Source organism: Saccostrea echinata, unplaced genomic scaffold, assembly GCF_033153115.1.
Source record: "Saccostrea echinata isolate AGI-Se365-2 ecotype Australia unplaced genomic scaffold, CSIRO_AGI_Sech_v1 ptg000054l, whole genome shotgun sequence".
Lineage (NCBI taxonomy): Eukaryota > Metazoa > Mollusca > Bivalvia > Ostreida > Ostreidae > Saccostrea > Saccostrea echinata.
In genome coordinates, this window is record NW_026889803.1 from 32,493,147 (window position 1) to 32,518,034 (window position 24,888).

The 24,888-nt window shown below is 31.9% G+C and overlaps 1 long non-coding RNA gene across 3 annotated transcripts; it reads left to right on the plus strand.

The window, feature by feature from the left end:
- Nucleotides 1-1,863: 1,863 nt before the first annotated feature.
- Nucleotides 1,864-22,819, plus strand: LOC133205260 (uncharacterized). Of its 3 annotated transcripts, XR_009723601.1 has the most exons (7): nucleotides 1,864-1,955; nucleotides 2,222-2,368; nucleotides 5,442-5,661; nucleotides 8,170-8,269; nucleotides 15,150-15,234; nucleotides 20,538-20,604; nucleotides 22,345-22,819. It is a non-coding gene; the product is annotated as an uncharacterized LOC133205260 (long non-coding RNA). The 3 variants fall into 3 exon arrangements; XR_009723600.1 differs by lacking the exon at nucleotides 22,345-22,819 and having other exon boundaries at nucleotides 20,538-20,685; XR_009723602.1 differs by lacking the exons at nucleotides 20,538-20,604; nucleotides 22,345-22,819 and adding an exon at nucleotides 19,191-19,229.
- Nucleotides 22,820-24,888: the final 2,069 nt, after the last annotated feature.

Sequence of the window (24,888 nt, forward strand, 5' to 3'; positions counted from 1 at the left end):
AGATTAATTGGGGGAGGGGAGGAGCCCCCCCCCCCCTCCAACCACGATACCACATCTCTGATGTCTATGGCAGCGGATACATACATGCATATATGTACATACAAATTTATGTATCTGACAGCATCCCCCTTAGATTTCTTGTACATAAAACATAAAGTTGATTTGGACAAGCCCAATATAGCAACAATTTTGAAATATCTTCAAAAATAAAGAGGAATTAAGGGCTACAAACTGTTAAAAAATTCAAAGGGACCAGATTAATAATTTCAATCGGGTTAGAAGTGGGGTTTGGGTGCAGGATGTGTGGAAATATTTTGTGGTGTATATTCCATATAGGCAAAAAGGCTGTAGGCTACACATCATTTTTTTAAGGATAGAAATTTGGTTGAAAAGGGGGGAGAAAAGTTGATAATAAATGTTATCTATTAATTTCATTTTGTTGCAAATGCCAAAAAAGAAGCATTTTTGACAATGCGCATTTTTGCACCCATACTTACAGTCTAACTTTTGTTTAATGACAAAAATATTCCTATAACTGGAAATAAAAATTAAGCCAAAATTCAAGTATTATATTAGGTCTGCATCAGCCTCCTTGCTTACCCATTATTTGCGCCTCAAGATAAATCTGTGACATCACACTAGCCGACACATTACATGTAGTAGAAAGTAAATAATATTATTATACGTACGCCAATGATATTCTAAACAATCTATTACACTGTACCTTTTGGCATGAATGGAGGATTAATTAACAGGTTATATCAGAGATGAGCATATCAGTTAATAGCTATATGTATTACACTTTCCATGATTGAGTAACAAAAGATATACTGTATAATTCTTGGAATATTTTTTCTATAATAGTAGACTCAGTTAACATCACCACCGTTAAAGTTTCGATCTACAGCACTGCTGATTTAATTTCTCAGATTTTATTAGAGATCTACAAGTACCTTTACAGGTCACTTAATTAGTACATGTATCTCAAATTTAATTGGGCAAATGAGAATTTTGTCTTTAACAACTTAAATGACTCAAAAATGTATTGCATGTTCAACATGTTCAGAGTAAATTATTTCCTTTATCATGAATTTATTCTAATTTTATGGGAGAATATATTTATAATTATGAAAGTACTAGTAAATCAGTCTACACATAAGTAAAAATTACCTCAACTATTTGAATTACTTTTCAGAATTTATTGCATTGTCTTTATTACTTAACAATCATGTAAAACTTTATTTCATGGCCGTAGGAACGGGGGGGGGGGGTGCCCTCAATAATTTTGCCGAAATATAGAATACTAAAGAAAACATAGCTACTATATGCTTGTGCCCCCTCAAAAAAAAAAAAACGCCTGATGACCTTTTTCTTTTCTTTTTAAGCTTGTCAAGGAATTTTTGGTTGTTAGTGCCCCCCAAAGAAAATGCATGGCTGTCCCCCCTCCCCCAAACTGAAATTGCTTCTTACGGGCCTGTATTTATTGATTTTTTTTAAATGTTTCATTTATTTATAAACCCATTAAGTGTTTCATTTTGAAAAGAAATATTAGAAGATAATCATAATTTAAAGAAGTTGAAATTAAATAATAAAAGAGACCCTAAGAAAAATTGCTTGTTGTCATTGTCAAGCTTGAACAAGTCCTGATTCATATGAAACAGATCCTGATCAATTTAAGCATTTTTTTTTTTTTAACATATAATGAAAAGAAATACTGTTTATCTTATGCAGTTGCCATGGAGAAATTAACTTGCTTATACTCTCAATTTAGTTATAAAACCATATAACAAGCAATAATTTTTTTTATTTTAATAAAATTGTTATGCAGAGTCTACATATATTACCTGTATATCTACATATGTAGATTAGAAACTTTCGGTCGGGTTCAGTTTAATTTTGATCGGGTTAGTTAATACATTGTTGAGTCTTTTGATCAGCATGGACATGGTTTGATGGTATGATAATATTTTTACAGTTTCAATTTCTAAACTTTCCAGGAAAGTTTAATTCCTGCATTTTGTACAATGGCTATATATATGCCGTATATTTTCCCATGAATTTTTTTTTGAAATTATATTTTTAAAATTCTGACAAGATTTCTGAGGAAATTTTTAACTGCCTAGGGTAAGATTTATGACAGTCTGAGACATTTTAAACCAAGTCTCTGAATAAATTAGATTTTGTTGACTTGTTTGCATTTATGCATTTATTTTTATTATAGTGTGTTCGGTACCACATAACATGCGAGAATACCTTCTCCGGTATGTTGGAGAGAAGATTAGCAAGAAAAAATCGCGTGAGAAAATGAGAAGTTGACAGAAAAAGATTTTTTTCATTATCGAAAGGGACATGTACAACATCCATAATGGTAAGAAAAGATAATTATTTATAGTCATATTTATTTGTTTCTATAATGTTTCTTTCGATAACTTTTCACTCATATTGAAAAGCCAGCACTTGAGAACCTCTGTACTCAGGACCCTTGAGCAATGAGTAATTTTGTTCATGCCAGCACCTACTACAACATGGGACCTCAGTTTCATTTGAACACCGGTCTCCACATCCTGCAGTGGGATTCGAACCTGTGATGTTAGGATCAACTCCTTTATCTGTGACTCTAAAGCAAACACTTAAACCACTGCGCCATGCAATCAGCTAGTCATACATGTATTCCTTATGATGTGAGCTAGCATTATGAAAATTACATGTGCTGTAGATCATAGGTTGCTATATAGTTCTTTGTATGTTGCCCTAAAAAAATATGGTGTTCATCAATGATTCATTTTGGTGTGCATCCTGCGTAAATTATGCACAAATTTTGCTCAGGACACATTATTTTAATAAATGTGCATCCCAATCAACGCAATAAATTTATAGAAGAACGTGTATTATTTGGTATAATCCGATTTTAAACTTGACCGATTGCATCATATCCATGTGCTAAGCGATATGCATGAACAATTTTAACAGGTATATATAAGGTTAAAACGTTGCCAACAACAGGTCAGATTTCACAATTGCAGCCAATTAACCAGCAATTATCAGAAAATATTTGAAAGTTAGATAACATAGTTCGATTATCACTGATTATATCTATACTGTGGAACATTTCTGAAGCGAATACTATACCTTTGTAAAAGCTATACATGTAACCTGTATCATCTTTTTGTTTTTTTGTTTTATGAGGACATACTATCTTAATATCACCCACCCATTATCATCTGATCAGCATGATCAGTACCATTAAGCAGGAAAACAAATATTTGAAGAGACATACTGTAAAAATAATTTTGTAAGATCTTGGAAAACATGTAATTTTGGAAGTAGATTGACATATAAGTATATAATTTTTTTTTGTGGATAACAGTTGATTAGGGTAGGTGGTCACTGGTGTGATTTTGACCCATTATCTGATTATTTTTCATACTTAACTTAAGTTTTGTTCGAGTATATGTCAATGTTTGTTATGCTACAACGTTTTCTGGGTAATTTTCTCTATGGAATACCTTTTTACAAGATTTCTTCTTTTTTTTGGAATTATTTATTTAATTTGCGAAATACATGTGTTCGACTTACAAGATATATGTGTTGGGTTATTTCTAGTTAGAACAATCTAACTTTGTCTCGGAACAAGCCCTCGATCACCACAGTTAGAATATGTCCCATATACTAGCAATGTAGCATATTGGAAAGGATCCGCTCAGAAATGATTTTGAAGAATACAAAAAAAATTGCACTGAAAATAACTATCAAATTAATCATAACAAACCTTTTTGAGATTTTATATGCCTTTTAACCTAAAAAATAATCCATAGAAATAAGAAAATTCAACTCATTTTCTCAACCTTTTTTCCTCGCTTCAAAGGACAAGGTATGGTAACGGCTGAATCTGGCCCCTTATTTGATGTAAAAATCAGAACATAGTTAAAATAGTGATAGTTTGTAGTTAAGAACTAAAAATGATGCTTGTTTTAAAACCAGCACTAATTTTGATTCAAAGCTTACACGGAGACCAGAAGAGGGTGCAGAAGTAGGACAATTTCCTGAATTTTCTCAATTCTATTGTAATATCCTCAAATTTGATATACTTTTCACTTCGGGAAACATAGAGCACAAGCTTGCCTATCTGAGATTTTTATACATAAGATGCATCTGATACTAGTATATGAAATATATAAATTTGGTAGATAGGCAAGCTTGTGCTCTATGTTTTCTGAAACAAAATGTGCTGTAAAATCGATGAAAATTTGCATAAAATGAGAAAATTCGGAAATTGACATATTTTCTGATCTTCCTGTGACCTGTATGTATCACATAACTTAGAACCAATACTCATTTTCTGGCAGGGGTGACAACAGGTTTCTATTGATAAACTGTTGTATCATTCTAAACAACACCCCAAACCAGGGGCCAAAAAGGGGTCTTAGCCTATCTTGTCCTTTACACGCCATGTTGAATTCGGAACTCTCTGGATTGTTCATAGAAAATGCAGTCAGTTCGAGTTATCGAACTTGCTTATTTTGATAAATTGCCAATACACGGAATGAATTCTATCTTTAAACCAGGTCCATAGGACAATATCATTTTAATGATTAGAACATTCTAATCTAGGTTATTGAGATCACAGCAACAATATATAAACAAAATTAAAATTGAAATTATAATTCGCATCATCTCTTTTAAAAAAGAAAATATAAATTCATATCATTTTGTAGAACCAAAAAATATTGGTTTAAATATACTGACAATAAAAAAAAGAGACAATAATTCTCAAATTATGAATAACTTTAAAACATTGAGTGCACCTACAAGCACAGATCCCATGATTTGTAATATAATGCACACACAGGCATGTAAATCAAACATACAGATTTTCACTGATTAGCTAATATACATGTAGAACTAGTTTCAACTAAATACTCGTACAAATACAAAAGAAAAAAATAATTATTTTCCAAGCAAATAAAATGAAGAAATTAAAAGTTTTTGATTTTATTTTGATTTAAAAATTATCAAAGAATATTTAAGTCGAACTTCATGAAAAAGAAAAACTGAAATCAAAATATTTGTATCAATTTAAATGTCATGCTTGATAAATTTTTGAAATACTGACAGATACACCCTTGCATAACACATATACATGCATGACTAAAATTGTAAATTTTTAGAGACTTTGGATATGCATGGTGTCAAACTTTGTCTCATTTTAATATAAAATGAAAAAATTATAACCGATTAAAGATATTGTGATCTGTATTGTAGCATAAATATTGTGATACCTAATATAGTGTATTAGATATAGAATAGTAGACGAAAGTGTATTATCCCAGCCCTTTATATTTGCAGTGCAGTATAAAACAGTTCAATTATATAATAATGAAGTCAAGAGAATATGGACATGATTATATGTAAATTAATAGATTTTGTTTTCATTTTTGCAGGTGTGTCTGATGGAATTTGTCATTTCATTAATAAATAATGCTGATAAAGATGCAAACTTAGCAATTGTGCCTAAAAAGTGACAGATTTGACAAGGAAATATATCCATATATAACAGTTACTGATACTGTCTGAATGCAGTGAAAGGATCCAGATGAACAGATGAAGAGATTAAGTACAATGTACATCAATTACTTGGATGAAGAGAATCTGCAACATGGGGTAAGGTATATTTGCTGCTTTATTAGTTATAAACTGTAAATAAATTGTTAGCAGAAAATAGACACAAAAGCTTTAATTAAAAGCAAATCAGGGGTAAATACTAACTTTTAAAGCATGCAGATACTCAGTGATAGACTGATAGTTTGATAGTATCATAAAAACCAAAAGAACTTCAGTGACTTTGAATTCCTGATAGCCCTAGCTGTTAATGAACTAGTTGCCCATTACAGCCTTTGGCAGCTTATGGAGTCATGACGTGATTGTTGGGGGAGGAGGAAATGAATTCCCAGTGGAGATGGGTATGAAGGTTAAAAATAGGGCCACAAAGAACCAGGTTATGGTGAGGCAGACTTGCCTCCTTACATTTTATTGTAATTATTTAACCCTTCACTCTGTATGAGTGAAATAATTCTCGAATGGGACATAAAACAACATTCAATCAATCGGTCACACTTCACTCGCTGTTCACAGCACTTGTTGCTCTGTACTGGGCACTACTGGCTCACTTAAGCAGGTTAAGTTCAGTTTGGTGTTTACTAGTCATTCCAATGATAAATAAGTCTGAAGAACATTTTTTGTGAGTCGACTGCACAGCAGTGCAACACCTAGGGATCAATTTACCTGGCATCTGTCTGTCCATCTGTCACACCCTATATCTCAAGAATTGTAAGAGGTTTAATTGTTTTTGATATTTGGTTAATATTTTGCTTGGCACTCTGACTTTTTTTAAATACCATGGTTGCCAATCTTGTGACCCTTGAACTTACCTTTGACCTACTTATAAAAAAGTTTAAAGTGCCAATATTCAGCATATTTTTGATAATTTAAAAGAGGTAAGTCTATGCTATTAATAGCATGTTCACAATTTATCATAAATTATAATGAAAAATACCAGCATTATAGTTCACTTGACTTTGACCTTTGTTTTACTTTTCAAAAAATATTTTGAATGGTTAATTTAACTTAAATATTTTGATTTTCTAGAAGTAGTGTTTTGATAATTAGCATTGATGAGCTCATGACACTCTACTTTGAAACTTTTTGATATCCAGTTATCACACAAACTAAAACTTAAATCCTATGAAAACAAATCGGGATCAGTATACCACAATGGGTGGTAATGTAGACTGACAATTGCAGTAAAGACAGCTTGAAATCTCTTTAGAAAAAAACTGTTGAAAAGATTATTGACCATTATATGGTGACGTCTCTTTTTTAGTGAAAAATTCTTAAACAGGATGTAAAACGACATACAATTAAACAATCAATCCAACTACTGAGTGAGCTTTCTAGCTTGTGAACTACCAATTACAGGTAAACTTTGGTATCTCGACATCGCATATGTCTACAACCTGGGATATGTCGACATCCTTCCGCGGTCCCGGCAGTATTTACTATATAAATGATTTGCAAAAACTCTGATATGTCGACCTCGTTAATGTCGACAACCCAGGTTATCTCGACGTATATTTACAGTCCCAAGAGCAAATGTCGACATCGGCAATTTTCTGCTCTACTGAACCTAACTGTTTGTCAGATAGGGTCGCTCGTCACGCACGGACGACTCCGGGTATCTCGACGTCGTCAAAGTTTCACACCTTTCACACCCATGTTTTGACTGCACGCTGCTTAATTAATTTTATAGACTGTGTTTGTAGGTGAATCCCAAGCCCCTTCGGTGTCTTTGAGAAGTTAATTGAGCTTGGGTAATATCATTACTAAATCTACACGATTCTGCGTAAATGTACAGAATGTTATTTATATGGAAACGTAACATAACTTTTAAATTTGAAAAAGATAACTAAATTACAATGAATAAAAAACACACTGAAAATTTCAAACTAAGGAATTAAAAAAATGTTTTAATGATATTTGTAGTTAAAATGTATTCAACAGGAAACAATCCGATTAACGACACGATTGACCAAATCAGCTGTAATTCGTGCATCTGTAACATCACTACGTTAGTTTAGATACACAAATCTCTTTAAAAAAATTAATTTTAATGCATATTCTTCCAGAATAGAATAAGAAAAAAAATAATCCGCATTTAATTTTTTTTTAACTTATATAGGATGTCGACTTTATACGGTTCGAAGTTTATAGAGCGCATTTCGTATCCTGTTCTGACGAAAAGGCAACTTACACGTGAATGCAGCTCAATGCTGTAACTTTGTGCTGAAACTTTGTGAATTTAGAAAGATTTCGATAAAGAACATGTTTCATAAACAAGATTTTTAAAATAACTTCTTAGTTTTTTAATAAAAATAGAAGGAATTCTGAAATATGTTGAGCTACAGTCTATATTAAAGTCATATACATATGATAAGCTTGGCTGTTTTGCTATGCAATGAAATCTTGGACGTCAAGTCTCAACTCTGATATCTCGACACCTCGGATATCTTGACATTTTCCGATGGTCCCGTCGATGTCGAGATAACGAAGTTTACCTGTATGTCCAATTGGAAGTAATATTTGAATGTTTTAAAATGTGATTGTACATTGTAGGAAATAATGTTCCTATAGAAAAGTCAAAGAATGTATACATGTGAGATTATGAAGTAGCCGTACATGATGAGTAGGAATTTGAAGTGAATTATGGGAAAAGGTATGTAATCCATTAGTTTGCTTTAAAGTTAGTGATTTTAAATCTGAACACACTGTGTAAAAGGAATTTTTCCGCCATATTCCTATATTCACGCTATATTGTAGGGTCCCTATATAAGCCACTCACTTAGTCACTGTTCAGTGTAATCTGTTGTCACCTGTCTGTATAGACAGACTGACGTATGCTACATAGCTCTGGGTAGCGACAAAAAATTACTGTGTACTTCTTTCACGGCAGGAGAGAAAGATGCCAATGAAACTTACAACAGTCGCACAGGTCAGTGCAGTATACAAACATACACAAGTACACGTAACTGCAATAAAATAAATAAACAAAGGCAATGCAAGATAACCAGCATGAGCATGTGTCACCATTCCACTCCGATACCTGTGACAATAAAGCAGTCAGGTGTAACAAATGCGAAGAGTATACCCTGGTGCTGATATAGTAGATGATATATAATCGAATATGGTGTATGCCTATTTATGAGATGTGTTCAGCTTTGATTGTTTTTCTCTGACTATATGTACCATAGGTCATAGTCATTTATGGTATATACAGTGGCGCCATGTTTATCCGAACACTTCACCTTCCAGATGCTATTTTTTGGGAATAGATTTTTTCCATGTCATTCTGTCTCATTAATCCAGAAATTCGTGTTCCACATCCGAACGGTCGATTTCTACTACAAAACGTAATAGTTCATTGAAAAATGACTCGTTTATCCGGACGGTAATTTTTCAAGAAATGACTTTTTCATACTTATCTTCAGGGGTTGAAATTTTCCTGGAAATCCCACTAGCCCAGGGGCTACTGATTAGGAAAAAATTACTAGCCCAAATAAGAAACAGTTCAAAATTAATCAATATTATTTTTAACAAACTTAAGCCAAAGAGGCTTCCGGATAAACAAGGCACCACTGTATATATCTATAATACATGCATATAAATGTACTTGCTATTAACAGTGAGTACAGTAAAATTTTCCCATTAAGTATATTAATTTTTTCTATGTGGTTTACTTTATGCCCAATTATCAGCAGTTTCCATAATTGCCATATTTAAGTATAAGAACTAGGTTGCTATAGCAGACAAAAGGTAAATATAAAAAATCTAAAGTGCAAGGTACTTTATCACTGATTGAATGTTAATTAGGGCAGGTGCATGAAATGTTAAAGCTATATAGGATTCACATTGTCCATCTTTATGTCTTTCAGCCAGCAATTAACACTTCAGTTGTAACACAATAAACAAGTTTCAGTTTATGCAGTGTAATACTATACAGGGTATTGATGCATACAGTAAATGAGATCATTAGAATGGTGTATTTATATACTGTATATACTTGATATCAACAATTTTTCTCAGTGGTCTACTTTATGCCCAATTATAAGTGGTCTCCTCAATGGCCATATTTAAGTATAACATATGTATAAGTACAGGTTGCTATAGCAGACAAAGGTAAATATAAAAATCTAAGTGCAAGGTACTTTATCACTGAATGAATGTTAATTAGGGCCTGCATGAAATGATAAAGCTCTATAGGATTCACATATTGTCCATCTTTATGTCTTTCAGTCCAGCAACACTTCATTTGTGACACAATGAATATGTTTTAATTTGATATGCAGTATAATATAATACAGGGTATTGATGCATATAGTGAATAAGATCATTAGAATGGTATATTTATATACTGTAAATACTTGATATCAAGGGTTAATTCAATTTACTCAATTTTTCTCACTGGTCTACTTTATGCCTAATTATAAGTGGTCTCCTCAATGGCCATATTTAAGTACATGTATAAGTACAGGTTACCATTGAAGACAAAAGGCATATACAAAACTCTAAAGACCATGATACTTTGATACTGACTGAATGCTGATCTGGACCCTTGAAAAGCACTTAGTCTTAGTCTTATTTATATGACAATGTGTGGTTTGATATAAGTTAACTGAATTGCCTAGATAACCATGGTAACATATTTCTATCTGTTTTTGGATGTTTTTGCATAAGCAAGGGCTTGGGTCATGCATAAACTTTTCACATTTTTCAACTTCTTCTCAAGAACTACTGGACAAGTTTAAACCAAACTTGTCACAAGGTATCTTTAGAATAAGGATGGCAATGATTAACTGGTTTATTAACTATTAAGAAAGATCATAACCAGTTAAAATTTTCATAACCAGTTTTGTAACCAGTTACAATTTACATACTAACCACTTAGTAGATACAGTAGCTGCAACGTTATTCTTGACAACTTACACGAACGATCACGTTAGACGAACGATTCCGCACGATTCACACACGATAAAATCTGTTACACGAACGATCCTTCACACACACGATTCTACACGTTACACGATCTTACACGATTGCTAACGGAAACGCACGATTCTTCACGCAAAATAGTTCAAATTCTTTAGGAATGGATATTTTCAAAAAGAAATAAGGCTTAATACTTATTTTAGATTTCAAATAATGATTGATTTTATTTCATCGACTTTGAAAAATGAAAAAAAAAAAAAGAAATGGATATTTCTGGAACTAAATACATGTAAGATTTATGAATTATTTTAGATTACAAAAAATTATTTATGTAATTCTCTGACTTTAGAAAACTGATTTTTTTTTTCGTTCTATCAGAAGATGTACATGTAGGTGGACCGTGAGTTTTGATTGAATTGAATTTCATAATATGCAGAAAGGGATAAGTTTGAAAAAAATGGCATGAAAATGAATTAAATTATAAGTTATATCCACATTTCAATTTGTGAATCTCTAAAATCAACAATTATTTTACAAATCATTTATTTGCAGAAATTAAAAAAAATAATCAAAAGTAACCTCCAGAGATAACACTGATAAACGAAACCCCGAGAATCATGTTGTGTAAATGTACATTCACCGACTAAATACTTATGTAAGCATTGAGAATTATTTATTTGTAAAAATGTTTATTTTTGATCTATTGATTTTAAAAATATCTTGACCATAATTAGCAATAAATATAATTAACATCAGAGAAAAAAATCAAACATCTAAGTACGGTTTATCAGAAAAAAATCATGCTATTTGACGAGAACGCAATATTGTACGACTTACTATATTGTTTATTTCCAAGCGATAATAAGTTCATTCTGTTTTCAGTTATGTAAATCGCGCTTCATTTCTTTTTAATTCGGATTGAAAAAAAAAAAAACAGACAAGTGAAATGCTTGTATAACAAAAACATTGCAATAAAAACTTACAAAACAAAATTTACACGTTTCTTAACGCACGATCATGCACGATTAAAACCGCAAACGATTGAGTCTGATACACGCACGATCTCGCACATTACACGAACGATCACGCATGTAACACGAACGATTCTACACGATTCTTTTGTCAACAATAACGTTGCAGCCACTGTAGTAGGGATTGCAATCGAATACAGAATTGCAAATCGGTTAACCGCAAAATGTTCCGACCAATTAACCGGTTAATCGTATCAAACTACACAATGTCATTTTCTTGACTTTTTTCAAGTACCTCTATTCCTATGCACAAGAAGTCTTTAAAAAAGTTGTTAGAGGTCAAATTCATTCTATTTGTCTTTCTTGATCATAAAACTACGCGCATATTTTTTTTCAATAGACAAGAAAAAATTCAGAAAACCATGAACCATGCCTGAGATATCGTGGATAATTTTCATGAGCGGATGTCTCACAAGTTCATTCTTCATTATCACCATAACCAAAACTAAGTCTGAATTGTATCACTTAAGGGGAAGAAGGACCTTGAGCTGAAAAAATACTTGTCATTCAATTTTTTTCATATTTTGTATATTTCTAATTTAGTATGTCCCACATATCTTAAAGCAGTTATATCAGTAGGTTTCTGACCTTATTTTAGAGATATTGATTGACAAATACTATGCCCTGCAGTATCTAAGTGGAGTTTTAATTCTTCATGTTTCCGGGCCCAATACTCTGTCCATAATGGGATTTTTTAAGCATATATAAAAAATATGCAAGTGGACATGTATCTCTTAAAATATTTCAGAGTATGAATAGGTTTAAAATTCGAAAAAGCAATTTTATCCCGTCACACCGCATCTGGATAGGGAAAATTACGTACTTTTTGAGACAACTTAAGAAACAAAAAAAACGTAATTTACAAAAAATTTTATCATTCAATATTTTTAAATTTATGTTGAAATGCAAGTCCTTCAAATTATTGGTTAACTGTAAAAATTTTGAATGGTGAAGCTGATCTCAATATTGCTCAGGACATCATTACAGAGGACATAAGCATGACAAAAACGTGTCATATTTACATTTCTTGAGTACGGGAAAAACCAACTATGACGTCACATGTAAGCTTAATAAGCGAAATAAGATATGCCTACATAAGATTTCTGTCATCAGCCATGCAATCATAATTTTTATGTTCCCCGTTTCTCAAAATATTTCATCACATACTGATTATGACCTGATTTTACATAATAATACCGCCCCTGTATTCACCGAGTATGATCTTGCTGTACTAATAGATCGTGTATGACGTCACCGACTTATTGGACGCGCAGTTTAGGGAAACAGAGGAGTGGATCAATCTTTTTCATAATTTGTTAATGTTTACATGAATGTTAAAACTTTTTACTTTTTTATATAAGATGGCAATTTAAGTTTAAAAAAAAATGTCAAAAAATTATACAAGAACAGATGCTTTACACGTTTTGGACTTATATAAACGGAGATTATGACGTAGATAAAAAGAGTCATGTGACCATGTGTCCTTCATCCCCTTAATTTACAATGTTTGTATTATAATTTAATGTGATAGATAACTGCAAAAGATACACACACAACAATTCATGGTGCTCAACGGTGATTATTATCATTAAAGAATTAGAGGACAGTCGGGGTAACGACATGATGTTTTAACAGTAATTAACATATCTCAGACTGACCAATTACCCCACAATTTTAATCTGGAGAGCCATAATGACCTCCCAATCAGCCTACATAAATAAATGAAAACGCTAAATTAAATGTTTAGGTAAGAATTTCTATTTTGAAAATGAATTTTAGTACATTGCCTTCAGTTTTACATATAATATAATTTTATTACGACTAATCGATTGCAGATTTTCTAATCGATTGCCATCGTTCCAACCGAGTAATCAGTTAACCGGTTAGAAATTGCCATCCCTAGTAAATAGTTTTTGTCAATGAGTATTTGTATTTACTTTTTCAATAATATTTTCATTTTTTGAAATAAAACTTGTAACATGTTTCAAACTGAAATGTGACAATCAAGCAGTTACCATATCTTGCCGAATATAACATGCATTGGTTTAAATATGCACCCCCTTTTTCAGCCTGATAACTTGGGGAAAATTGCAGCTCGGTTGTAAAGATTATTTGCTACAAAATCTTATTTCGTACAGGGCACAAGTTATTTAAACATTAAGATTTTAACAGACTTGAAATTTCTTTGACAATAACTTAAAGATAAGTCACTTGACATATGTGTTGTAATCAACACACACCCAAAGCTTAAAAAAATGAAGAACGAAGGTTATAAATCGACCTCTCAAATATGAAACAGGGCTCTCAATTGTCTATAATTGGGGCCGTTCAAGGGCCCCACTCCGAATTCAAAAAAAGGTGCCTTTTTTCCCAATAAATGTGTTAATTTTCCCAATAGTAATTTCTCCCAAAAATTAAAGAAAATATAGCTGGATATATACCAGTAATAACTTAACTTGCTATTCAAATTCCTCTGTTTTATAAAACAAATTTAGTTGATAACGAAGACCGGAAACCCAATATATATGATTTTAAAGTACGTGTAATGGTTATTCCAAAATTTCCTAAAAGGTCTTTATTTTCCCAATCTTCCCAAAAAGCAGTGTGAAAATGAAAACAATTATATGTACAGCAAATAAGAAGTGCCCTATCTTGTCAAAAATGTGATTGGAATAGATAGACCATTTCTTTATCCAGGTGAATATCATTACCGCTACATTTTCAAAATGGTAATTATTTACCGCTACATACTCATTACCGCTGCAAAAAATGTACACATTACCACTACATTTAAAAGTTTACATTATGAATACATTGCCTCTTTCATTAGCCAATGGATTATGCATGTACAGATTGATACAAAGTACATGTACAACATATCCAAGCATAAGACCTTTTTCCACTGCTCACCATGGGAGACGAAAGTAGGGCTTAACAGGGTGGCTTTTTCCCACTTTTTTATTAGTCCCCTACCAGTGAAACCAGAGGGAATTATAGGTTTCCTCTGAGTCTGTCCATCTGTCTGTCTGTCCCTCTTTCAGTCTGTCCCATTTGTTTTCCGCACTTTTTTCTAAATGCTTGCAGATATTGAGCTGAGTTTTGGTATGTAAGTGTATCTTGATGAGTTACAGTTCAAGTTTGCATTTTGTTATGCTTCTGAATCAATGATTTTTAATGGAATTGTGGCAATTCAATTTTTAGTGGGAACCAGATTACACTTGCCGGTAGGGGACTAGTATTGCTAATGCAATACTCTCAAAATGCTTGTTTAATCTTAATTATAGTAGGTATTTAAGTATGCAAGTATAATACTGTACATATAAATGCTTGTTCAAAATAAAGTTTTTCTCGTAATTTCAGCCCAATGCAACAGAAACTAAAAATTCAAGAACCTATTGGTAATTAATCTGATGTTTTTTAAATAGATTGATCGAAAGTACATGCAATATAATTCATACTATATAAAGGTGCAGTGTTTAATTGATTTGTTACAAAAAAGAGCAATGACCATATCACCAATGCTAATGTAGTGGTAAATATTTTTAATATTTAATAAGTTCCACATTTTTTTTTTCACAGTGAAATGGTAAAAAAGAAACTGCTAGCGCTACTGTGCAGACTACCATCAATCAACATGATCAACAAAATCAAGTAATCCTTCTGAGTAAGTGACCTGTAGTATTATCTGTTTTCACCTAGGCCAATATGAGAAGGATGAAAGTTATTATACTCAATACACAAGTTTGGAGATTGTAGCTCTTCAACAAGAGAAACACAAAAAGAAGCCATATCCGCATGAAAGTGGCAGAGATTGTTGATAAAGTATACACAATCATGATTAAATAAATGTCAAAATGATGGCTTAATTAGGGCCTTTTAAAATGTAATTAATATTAAAGAAAGATTATACATGCATATTATGTCAGGCAATGATGATTTTGGTGATCATATTGAGCTATACTTTAGTAATACAGGTTTTTGGATGCTTGAGTCTCTGATTGACAATATATATGTAGTTTTTGGAGACCAGGTCTTCCAATAATCTGTCAGAATTCCCATGGGTACCAATTGCAACCTGTTGTTAGGCTAGCAGACCTCTTTTTATATTCATATGAAGCAGAATTTATTCAATATCTTACACATGAGAAGAAGAAAACACTTGCTGTGGTCTTGAATTCGACAGTGAGATATATCGATGATATATTATCAATTAACAATAGTTATTTCCATTCATATGTCAACTATATATATTATACCCCAGTGAGCTTGAAATAAAAGATACCACAGAGTCTGACACATCTGTTTGGATATTATTTATTTCCATCCCTAATTAAAATTTTATAAATTGATTATGTACATGTAATATTAAATGCATGTTTCTTGGAAAGTATGTTTTAAGTGTTTCCTTACTACTATTAAGGATTTTCATGGTATATCAGATCCTTGTTTATTATCCTTTTCTAAGTGTTACTTTTCTCTAAGCAGTAAACAGGCAGTTGTATCACTAATGTTAGGTGGAGACACCTATCAAGTTACCTACAGTTACAGCCAAGGTTTAATGAAGAATCATCTGGAGTCTGGCAGTGAGAGTGACAGTCGGCAGTGGATACTCACTCCTCTAAGGCACCTGATCCCACCTCGGATGTTTTTTAGGTAGAGGTTGCACTGCTCAAATCATAATTTGAATGGACTTTTGAGCTTAAATACTATTCGTTGTCTCCATATTTCGTTTTATAAAATCTACTTTTAATTAGGATGATTGAAAACAAATGAATCATCAATCCCTTTGAGAGAAGACACTTCCTAGATTGTACAAATTTATTCTAAAAAAAAAATAGTGGAATCTTTAAAATTATTACGAGGGGAAAGAGTCATTGTTTCATTTAGAATCCTGACGTGCAGTGATCAGATGCCTATATATTAGAGATCCAATTTTCTTTCTTCGTATTATTATAAGATTTTTCCAGTGTGTTTTTTTCCCAGATATTTTTGGTATTTATTATTTAAATTTTGAGCTGATTAGTGCATCCAAATAAACAGTTATAGACCAGTATATTGAACATGTCCTACTAGCAGGTTTATGAAATATATGGAGATAACAAACAGTATTAAAGCTCAAAAGTTTGTTCAAACAGTACAATTCAGGAGCAGAACAATACGGACCTCTAAAACATCAGAGGTGGGATCAGGTGCCATGGAGGAGTGAACATCCCCTGCTGACCAGTCACTCGGCGGTGTGCTTCCTGTCATGATCCAGGAAAAATTAGAAAAATCTGTATGCAATTCAGTGTGTAAATAATGGCCTGGAAATTAGATTTAAAACGTCAATCAGCACTTGACTTAATGATAGATTATATTTTCTGACAAGCAACAAGGTCATTGTATCGACCATATAACTATTGTAGTGATGACTTTAAACAAGACTGATGATATTCTTGTTTCATCAACTTGTTTGTCAATATTTTACTTTGTTTTAGAAATTGTTCATAGGTAGAGCATGCTCTTGCGTATCGAATCAACAGAGAGATATGAACCCTGTATGCAGGTGATGAGGGTATATTGCTGCATTTCAAGTAAGGGAAGTTGATGATTGAAAAGTTAGTCATAAAGGTTTGTTGTTAGGTTACCATTAACCTCTTTTTATAGTAAATTATCAAAATATGAAACAGATGTGTCAGACTCCAGGGATAGACTTTAACTTTCATATTCACTTGTCCTATGGGATAACAAATTTTGACTTGTCCAAATGCAAAACTTGGTTGCCCAAACCTTAGAAAGAAGAAAATACGGGTAATTTAATTTATGTGCAATAAAGTACTTTCTATTGGCAAGTTAACTGCCAAGAAAAAATGTTGATGTGTCAGATATCCTACAATTGTAAATTCTGTACATGTATACCACTGTCCTTTCATTTATCCTGAAAACTTGCACTGCCATGCAGCAGAATATATTTTCTTTAAAATAAAATTCATATTTTAAATATATATATATTTAAGAAATGAACTTAATTTTTTAAGATTCATGAGGACATGAACTACGACGCTTCACGCCGGCATATTTCATGAAGCGCGTTAGCGCTTCATGATAAATATGCCGGCGTGAAGCGTTGTAGTTCATGTACCTCATGAATCTTCAAAAATTAAATTCATTTCTTATATTTACATTATTTTCTGATGAGTTACCACAAATTACGCCATTCAACTGTCATTTTAAAAGCAAAACAGTTTGCACTATAGTTTTGACGTCAAGTACGGTATTATGACGTAACAATGGAGATATTCATGCTCATCCATGGTAGTTCATGAGAAAATGAACTGTCTTCTAATTTGCAAAGAATCTTAAGGAAAAATATTTGGAAATGTAAATATATATATATATATATATATATATATATATATATTATTTTGATTTTTTTCTCTGGAAAACTGAGGCCACACTAAAGGAAAACAGTTGTTATGTTTTGAAACATACATATCCTGATCGGAATACATTGTTTGCCGAGAATAACTGGTGTTCTCTGAGTGAAAAACAAACTATTCTTGTTTAAGAAACTATTTTTGATATGTTCTTGGCAGAAAGTGTTATTGTTTTGTTTAAAACTAATGCAAGATATGAAAAAAAAAGAGAAGTTTTTATCTGAAATATTCACTTGCCCAATCGGACAAGTACATTGGCATTTTCACTTGCCTTAACTGGGAATTAACTTGGCCCGGATAATCGGACAACGGTTAATGTCGATCCCTGGACTCTGTGGTATCTTTAAATTATCAAGCTCATTGGGATAATTGTGTTGAAATATGAATGGAAATAATTAATACCGTAAAGTCACGTGTATCGGACACACTTTTTTTTTCAGAAAAATTGTTCAAAAGTGTGGGTGCGTGCATTACATAGGAACTAAATTCAACCCCTTTTTCTGGACATTTTTTCTTAACTCTTATGAGTGATTTTCACTGTTACCACATTGTAAGTTTATTACATATTATTCCCCAATTCTTGAATGATAGTCACGTATGACAGATCGCTGATAAATAAATCAGCAAACAGAAATGTAAAAAGATATTTCCATTAAAATATTATTCAAAATTAAATATATATATATGTATATTTAAAATAAATTATCTTTTTCTAACTTGGATATCATCACTGCCAAATTTAACTCCTCTCGACCCTAATGTAGGTCATATTTGTTTATATAACAATTTCCGGCCATTTGGTTTTGAAACAACTGCCATTTTAAACAATACACTTGTAATCAGTAAAGTTTATTTAATGATAAATATTTTACACACCTTTTTAGTTACCTGGTATCACTTGTATACATAAGTGTGACATTAATTACGCTTGGGATGATTTGTTTACGTAAACACAGACACCTGCTTGGAATGCATTTTCAGCACAATATTGTAAAATGCTTAGGGTTATAGGGAAAAAAAATACAGGACTTAATTTTTAATTTATACCAATCAAATAACAGTTAAAATACAGACTATACTTAAATACTTATAAATAAAGCTTATATGTAAACTGAATTTTCCAAGAAAATTAGAAGTTGTATCCTACTTTCGTTTTTGAAATAATATGAATATTTTAACTTTTTAAACTTTTTCTTTGGAATAGTTGTGCTGTGAAAATAAGAGATACATCCGCATTTTTGGGGTAGCGTTTTATCCATAGGAACTGCATTTTTCTCAGGATTTCCCCCCCAAATTTGGGGGTGTGTCTATTACAAGACTACGGCCTTTACACCTGACAATATGGTACTTAGTCAATATATCTAAATGTTAAAGGCGACAGCATGTATTTTCTTCTTCTCATGTATAAGATTTTAAATAAATTCTGCTTTGTATGAATACAAAAATAGGTTTGATAATAACGGAGCACAATTGGTACCTATGGAAATTCCAAGAGATTTTTGGAAGACCTTGTCTCTAAAAACCACATAGATATTGTCAATCAGAAACTCAAGAATCTTTTTAATATCAACTTCAGAGTACTTGTGTGTACAATCAGTGTTTTTTTACAAATAATTTTGCAAATGACCAATGACAAGATAAGTTAGTTTTTGAGTTCCACTTTTAATGAAAAAGCAGCTGTCAATAAACAAATCTCTCATCCATACAAAAAACAAAAAAGCATACCAAGGGTGATAATCTCAAAACTTAAGCATTGATCTGTTCGAAATAATTTTTTTTTATTGACATACATTTAAGGATAAACAACAATACTTGATATCGCGATTACTTAAATTAGCGGAACTCTTTCACGGAGGTAGGAAACGTCTGTTGGATGGGGGCAGTGTACTATTGAATGCAATGCATGATCGATCATTGTGGAATTTATAAGGACTGATAAGAAAGAAATCCTAGAGAAATATCTTGCTAAACATGCGCTGAACCAGCCTAATAAATTTTTGAGAGGAGCTAATCCTGTATGTTGCATGTTTTACGATACTTTTTACTAAGCGGACTTTTCTTATTAAATTCTAAATGAAAATCGTTACTTTTGAAAGTTGATAAAATACTCTAAACTTTCCTTACTTGACAAATCTACTATTTGGAGTTCAACTCTTGACAATACATTGTAGTTTCGGCATAATGATTGTTCGAATCATTCCATTGTCACCACTGTAATGTTATGCCCCAGAAATCTTGTGAGATTTAGAGCTTCCTCGACTCCCATGCTAATTAAAGAGTGGTTGTAAGTTAGATAATTGCGAGATACTCGCAATACTACGTATTGCAAAATACTGGTACTTTTAATTCAATTCACTTGTGCTCACCTTTAAAATGCATTCACAATTCTTTATAAAGTTGGTGACATTATGTATGAAAATATGAAGTCTAGTTACATGTTTAAAGTATGCTTGTGGTACATGTATGCATTTTTTTTTCTTGAACAGTAAAGGAAGGGATGAGAGAGTTCATCGAGTGCTATAAACTTTCATTTGTATGTTATTTTTTATAGATGGAGTAGTACACAAGCACAATTTTTTAAAGAAAGAAAAGTCAATGGAATGAAAGCCAAAGAAAAGGTGAAGTGAATTGTCACTCATTATATTTTAAATTTAATGTGGACATGGTCATTATTTTAGTTTTGTCATAACCTTCTTATCAATTTTAAGCAGTGCAGACAGATGCATTTCTTATTGCTTTGAATAGAATAAATTATCAAAAAAGTTTGTATATGTTTTTTGATATAGAATTTATATTAAAAAAAATTATCAATTACTGCAGTTTTGAATTTCAGTACACTAGAAATTTTTCTGCCCTGCCATGAATATGGCTGGGGCATATAGAGTTTGTCATGTCCGTCTTCCTTCCTTTCAACCTTCTGTCTGTCCTTCCATTCCACTTTGCTTTTAGCTCAGTTCAAAACTAAGTTTCAAAGAAACTATTCAAGATATTTTTATCAATCTTCATATGCTGATACATATTGATAAGAGGTATTCAATTTCATCAACGTACCTTGACCTTTCCTTTAACTTTGACCTCACTTTTCTTAAATTAGTGTTTAACTCAGTTTTAAAGAAACCATTCAAGATAGTGCAATCAAACTTCATATACTGATACATACTGAATCAACATTTTTTACCTTGACCTTTCCTTTGACCTTGACCGTACTTATCTTAAATAAGTGTTTAGCTCAGTTTTAAAGAAACCATTCAGGATAGCGTAATCAAACTTCATTTGCTGATACATACTGATGAGAGCTATTCAACTGCATCAACATTTTTTGATCTTGATTTTTCCTTTGACCTTCACCTCACTTTTTCTAAATTAGTGTCAAACTTCATATTCTGATACAGACTGATGTAAGGTATTTGACTGTATCAACATTTTTGACCTTGACATTTCATTTGACCTTGACTTCATTTTTCTTGAAATGGTGATTAGCTCAGTGTTAAATAAACGGTTTCCATTCAAAATATTTTTTATCAAACTTATTTTGCTTATGCGTATTAGTGAGAACTATTCAACTGCATCAAAAATGTATGACCTTGAACTTTCCTGTGACCTGGACCTCACTTTTCTTAAATTTGCATTTTGCTTAGTTTTAAAGAAACCATTAAATATAATTTTATGTGAGCTTATGCACTTAACAGAATGTGGTGGGAATTTATCATCTATATCCAACTTTTTCGATTTCAATGTTAAAGAAACTATTTTAAGATATTCTCATCAAATTTCATACACTAAAAATATTTTTATGTTGCATTACTAATATGCCCACATGGTGCAGTGGTTAAAGCTCTAGAGTTGCGGAGTAAGGAGTTGATCCTTATGTCGCTGGTTCGAATCCCACTGTGGGACGTGGAGACCGTATAAACCGAGGTCCCATGTCACAGTAGGTGCTGACATAAAAAGATCCCTCACTGCTTAATGGCCCTTAGTGCCGAGTATAGGTCAAAATTTGCAGCTCTCCACCGGCAAGTGGTGGCGTCTCCATATGAGTGAAAAATTCTCGAGAGGGATGTTAAACAATAAACAAGCAAATAAAAATTAATATACCCTCAGCGGGGCATTCATGTCCTATGGACATATTTCTAGTTTTGCCCTCTTTTACATTTGTACATGGATATACTTTTTATTTTTGCTCTGTAAACAACAACAACAAAAACATTATACCATATAATATGCACAAAATTATATGCTAGGAATGTATTGTGAAAGATGCATTTCAGCTGACAAATGTAGCATCTTTAAGCCAGCTTTTTAAAAATTTTTCTGAATGACTTTCAGGTACTTCTTTTATATTTGCAACTCATTTATAGGGATGTATTAGTATGGTAGCCTGTCTGCCAACACCTTGTAGATGAGATTCTAGCACATATTGTGTGAAATGGTTCTCTTAATTGACATGGGAAGGTCACTATTTTTTATCAAGATAAAAATTACTTGTATGTCTTGTAATAACATTATTTAATATATCCCTTTCATAGCACACATGTTCGTTTCAAAGAGAAGAAAACATTTATAATTTTTCAAGGTCAATAATCTCATGGATGAAATGCAAACTGTACTATTTGAAATAGGTGGTATAGGTATTTCAGAGTCTGTATTACATCTTGCCAGTTTATTGTTGGAGGGAATATTCTCATCAAATAAACTATGTAAAGATTTGCTTTTTAATGAAAGTATTTTTATAAGTAATAACTTCATTTCAACTTACAATGAACAGTTAATCAATGCATCTCACTTTGTATCTAATGCATTTTTAGAACACAAATTTGTGGTTTAAAATATGTTGTAATAGTTTAATAATTCTATTCATTTTTTTTAATTGACAAGAAATGAAAATGTAATGATTATTTCAAAATAGTGTTTTATTCCTCTTATGTATATTTATAGATATGTAAAAGATTGTTATTTTTATTGATGTTATTTTTGTGTACAAAATACTAGTTATTTATTACTTTATACAAAACTAATGTTGTGAAGATTGATAATAATAGAAGTCCTTATGCATATATTGAACAGTATACAAATGTCACCAATGTAATACACATTTACAAATAAAATGAAATTTTACATGACTTGCACATATTTGCATTATTTGTTACAGTTATAACAAATCTAATTCATTGTATTTATTGTTTCCAATTTTTATTGTCTATTCAAACATGGAAAAATTATATGTGTAATGATGTTAAAGACACAAGAATATGAATTAAAATAAGACTGTATGAACTACCTTTAGATTTATGAATTCAGTAGACAGTGACTGTGACAAATGTGTATTTAGGATAGAGATCTTAGACATGAGAAGAAAAGGGGTTGTTTTACAAACTTTTTTTTGCATGGGGAAATATTGACATTTTTATACAACAACAAATGAAGTTACTGGAATTGTGAAGTCTACGTGTCTTCTGTGAGTAGACATCTTTTGAAACAAAGGTAGCTTGGGGCCAGAAATATTCTAGACCCAGTAGTAATGGTCTTTTGCACAAGGTCATAGTCTCTGTATATCAAAGTATTAAATACTTACCAATAATTGTTTGTAACCTCAGAGTATGATCCTAACACAGGTTAATACAGGTCAAGGCCATAGGGTTTAGAAATGTAATAAATATTCAGATAAACACATAATTCTGTTTGTTTATTTGTTTGTTATACATCCTTTAAGAATTTTTCACTAGTATTGAGACACCACAACTTGCTGGTTGAGGGCTGCAAATATAGACCTGTACTTTTGAGCAGTGAGAGGTCTTTTCTTGTCCCAGCATATACTGCAACAAGGGAATTTGGTTTCATTGGAAGAACCGGTTTCCATGTCCTTCAGTGGGATTTGTACCTATGACTTAAGGAACAAGTCGTTACTCCACTACTCTAGAGCAAATGCTTTGACCACTGCGCCAAGCGGGCAATCACATTATTGTTATACTAGATGTAAATCAAGGCGAAGGGATAATTGTGACTTGGGGATGTATAACAACCCTGCATCAAGTTCAATTTTGTCCACTATAAAATAACTTCCAAAGATTATATTATCCTAGGGTTCATTATGCTCAGAGTATATGACATAAATTGGATATATAAAATTCTAAAATACATTTTTTTTTTTAGAAAAGTACAAGGTTATAGTTCCAAGAGGTCATATCTAGCATGTACAGGTGATTGTGGCTTAGATGATGATTCTATACCATAAGTCATCATGTGACTACGACGTTTTAAATCAATGTGTTTCTTTGGTGGTGGATGAAATATTTTCTTAACATAACAATTACTATCGGTCATTTACTATATTTCCATAAGATTCAGGACATGAAAATTTGTCTACGAATAGACATCACCCTATTAGTTCCTTCTAGTTAAAATAAGGAATCATCATACTGGCTTTTAAAGTGCCTAATATTTTACTTAAGATAAATGGAAATTGACCAATAAATACTGGTATGAGAAGTACATTTATGCATGTGTAGTTTTTTATTAAAATAATTAGAAAAAAGAAAATGGTCTACATAATCACGTATATATATATTTTGGTCTCCTTTATGCATTATATATACTTGGTCTACTTTAACCCTTCGGGATCCTCATAAAATATATACATGTCTACCTTAAACCTCCAATGTATTTACAAAATATTAAGGAGACCAGAAATGTCGTATATTTTTCAGGAAGCAACATTTAGGGCTGAGGGGGTAAAATTTTCATTATTGAAGCCTATTAGAATAAATTTGGGTGAAAGTGTGAATCAGAATGTCTCAAATAAAAGAAATGAAAAATGTCTACTTAATGCCTCAAAATAAGTGCGGTCTACTTTATGCCAAAGTCCACCTTATATATATATATATATATATATATATATATATATA